This window comes from Lolium perenne, chromosome 2, assembly GCF_019359855.2.
Source record: "Lolium perenne isolate Kyuss_39 chromosome 2, Kyuss_2.0, whole genome shotgun sequence".
Taxonomy (NCBI): domain Eukaryota; kingdom Viridiplantae; phylum Streptophyta; class Magnoliopsida; order Poales; family Poaceae; genus Lolium; species Lolium perenne.
This window is the reverse complement of record NC_067245.2, coordinates 67,427,338-67,431,094: the sequence shown is the minus strand read 5'-3', so window position 1 is coordinate 67,431,094 and position 3,757 is coordinate 67,427,338. Positions and strand designations below refer to the sequence as shown.

The 3,757-nt window shown below is 39.4% G+C and overlaps 1 long non-coding RNA gene across 2 annotated transcripts; it reads left to right on the top strand.

The window, feature by feature from the left end:
• The first annotated feature begins 335 nt into the window (after positions 1 to 335).
• On the top strand, positions 336 to 3,470 carry LOC127332857 (uncharacterized). Of its 2 annotated transcripts, XR_007870729.2 has the most exons (3): positions 346 to 1,761; positions 2,388 to 2,840; positions 2,933 to 3,470. It is a non-coding gene; the product is annotated as an uncharacterized lncRNA (long non-coding RNA). The 2 variants fall into 2 exon arrangements; XR_007870728.2 differs by lacking the exon at positions 2,388 to 2,840 and having other exon boundaries at positions 336 to 1,761.
• Positions 3,471 to 3,757: the final 287 nt, after the last annotated feature.

Genomic DNA, 3,757 nt, shown 5'->3' with positions numbered 1-3,757 from the left:
CTGGTGATATTTCAACATTGTCGTCGGGAAGCAAATATGGTGGCTCATAATCTAGCAAAATATGGATATGAAACTAGTACTAGTTTAATGTGGGAAGATAGGCCTCCTGATTTTATTAGAGCTGATGTTATTCGTGATGTAACTATTCTAGAAATTGTACCGAATATTTGAACTCAAAGCAGCAAGTTTCAGACGCACTCTTTTCCTTAACAGGGTACCGAAGGGGACTGGAAGGTTTTTAATGAGGCGGCTTGCTTGCTTAATATAAGTATGATTTTCAAAAAAAAAACACATATTTCCCTCCATTTTTTTCATTTTTCGGCCGTAGCTAGCCTAGGGGCCATCGGTCAGTTCCATTCCCCACAATCTCATTTATCCTGCACGGAGTCATCCACTCTCCAACTTCCTGCTCCTCTTCCGCCGCTTCTCGTCATTGTTCAGATCGGTGGAGCCCTCCGATCCAACCGCCCCAACCTGCTGCATCGCAGCGGCCGCCGGCCTCCCCTCCGATCCACCTCGCTGCTGCGTCGCCGCTGGCCTCACCTACGAACAACCCCGCACCAACCTGCTGCATCTCCGCCGCCGGCCTAACCTGCGGAATCAAAACCGCCCGACTAACCTGCAACGTTATTCTCCGCGCCCCTTCCTGATGCCGTCCTCAGATTCCACAGCTGGTCTGAACGCCTCTTCCTCTCTTGATTCAGTTCGAAAATAAGATAGCAGTTTTTCCCTTTGGTGGCTGGATTTGGAAGTTAAAATCAGTATTAGTTGTTTCTTGGTTTTCTATTTCGAAAATCAGAGCTTCACATGTAACTTGCAGAGAAATATTTATGTATTTTTGTTTCATGAATGGCATGATCAAATATACAGAGGCGAAATGCTTTATATGACAGACAACATGATAAAATTCTACAGCGATATAGTGAAGAAAAATACTATGGACTGTTGTTTCAAAAAAAGCTACATCTGATTATTAGAGTCAATTGCATGGTTCCTAGTGCAAAAATTCTCTTTGTTTCGTTACCACTTTTGGCACTTCTCCCACTGCTCAATTCTTGACAACGGTATAAAATAGTGATATGGATATGACAATCAGCTGACCATAACATGCTAGTCCTGCTCTATGACGTATCATTGTAGAGTAGCTAATTCCTTTTATTCAGAAACCTGTATTGGTACTCAAGCAGATTGGAGAAACCATTTGGAGGCACGAAGTCTGTAGAAAAAAGTAAGACTTTTAGCAGGTATTCTGCTCCGTTGAGGCACACATACTAGAATACATCATCACCAGGTATTTTCCTTAGCTAATTCCTTCTCAGTCAATCCATTATTTTTTGTTTGTCTTACCTTCGAATAGCAATATTGAGATGTCCACTGGTTATAGGAATTATGCAGAGAAGTAGAACAAGCATCTACCTTATTACCTAGTCTCAACGTGACTTCTATTAGATTACCTACAGTATGTTCTTTTACAGAGAGTAGCTCATATTTTAACTGAGAATTGCGTCTGTAATTGCATTCTCTCTGTATTTTAAGTAGTTTGGTTCAGAGTTTTATTCAAATCAACGTAGAATCAAGCATGCTATCATATAAATCTAATTGCTATGCGGTCAGAATGCAAATGACAAACAGATGTGCAAAGGTTAGGATGGTGGGAGTGCCTCTGAATATGAGCCCAATGATGATGGGGAAGCTGATGATGCGATGAGGTATCTGGGGAGAAGAGAAGCAGGAGCCAACTCTACATATGTCGAAGAAAAGGTACTATGTCATAATGTCATACATAGTAGATAATGCAGATGAGATTTTCCTATTAATGGTTTCCTTTCTTTCGGGTAGGTGTTGTTGAGTTCATAAACATTTTAAAGGAAAAAAGAGAGCAGGAATAGTCATTTTTAAGTCTATCAAAACAGAGTATCTATGGACTAATTATTCTTGACAGGTTTTTAAGCACACAAAAATTATGCATTGTTTCTCAAAACTTATAATCATATTTAGCTAACTAAAAGCAAGTGAATCATCTGCTCTTGTCAAGTGACCTTTTGTTTTGCAGTCATACGTGTTGCACACAAGACTGTACTATACATATGTTAACTAGCTGAATAGAGACACACATCTCTGTTTTGGGTGTACACTAAGGTACTTATTTTTTTGCTAGCACAGAATCAGTGTGACTATGTTAATGAGTGTTGTGTGCACACGATTGTCTAAAAGAAATTTGGAGTTCAGAATTGAAGCGAACTATGCGATCTCTGAAAATTATAGTGCAATCTAAAAGTTAGAACTGCTATAGCAGTGCTCTGTTTATGATCATCTTGTTGTGTGCTTGAGTCATGCTGTTATTAGAGTAGAAAGTTAAGGAGTTAACTTGTTTAGTACAAGTGCAGATCTGTACATAGTAGTCAAATAGTTTCAGATTTAAGTTCGCCAACGCGGCTCTACTTGGCCCCAAACTGAACAGCCTTGCCAGTACAGCACAGAACGCCTTCATATCAGGTAGAACACTTCACGACAACTTTGTTCTAGTCAAGAATTTTGCACGCTTGCTACACCAGCTCGGGGCTCCGCGGATTCTGCTCAAGCTTGACTTGGCGCGTGCGTTTGACTCCCTCTCTTGGCCCTACCTCTTCGAGGTGCTGCGGCAATGTGGTTTCAGCGAGAAGTTCCTTGGATGGCTTGCTATCTTGCTGGCTGTTGCTATGTTGTGGCTGCTTGCTATGCGGCTGGTTGTTTCCGTGCTTCTGGCTGCTTGTTGTACTGCCTGGTTGTTTATGTGCTAGTGGAGCTACTTGATGACTTCTTGTTGGTTATTTGCTCCATGAAAGTCAATTATATATTTTGTAAGTTTTTACGGCTCTTACTATGCTTTTGTAAGTTTAATTGAATGTATGGCCTTTATCTAACTTGACCAACGATGTTTTTTCTTCTACAGACTTGCTAGGAAACTGCGAGCACAACCTGAAATGAGCACCTTGGTATCTGGTACACAGATTGTGTGTGAAGTTCCATAGGAGCACACTTCCTCAAGCACCATCCTTTCTAACATGGGGTACCAATCAAGACCTCTAGGAGGTCTAGAACACTAGCTATTGCAGAACGCCTCCCAGAGTTGGAAGAAAAAGTTGAACAACAGAAGAGCGACAATAGAGGCAAATGCGATGTACCAACAACTGAGAGAGTTAAATTGCAATAGGATGCACTTGAATAGATGTAAATGAAGCGATAAGAACAATCGGCTATGAAGAAGAGCTAAGAAGAAAGATGAACACCACAACCTCAACAGCTTCCTCGCAGGGAAACATGCAACTCAAAACTACGCACCATACTTGATGGTGCTATTCTAACATGAACTTAGTTTGTTTGTTTCCAGCGATGTCAATTTTCTAGTGCAACCTATTCAGTTATGTACCATGATATTTGGTGGCTAAGATATATATTGAGATTTTAATGGTAATTGATTATATTTGCCATATGTATTTAAAATTATTTTTAATTCACAATCTAATGTATATTATATTAAAAAATTATTAATTAATATTACATGCAAAAGCAACTCTATAAATAATACTTATTTATTGCAAAAATAATTATGAAAATATATAGGGAATAAATATTTATTCTCAGGAATAATAAAAAAGCATAAATACCAATATTTTCCTAATTTAAATAAATAACATAATTCACATATGTGACGCTAACAGTGACGTTTCCAGCTATTGGATGCCATCCTAGGTGCTCACATCACACATGACATCAT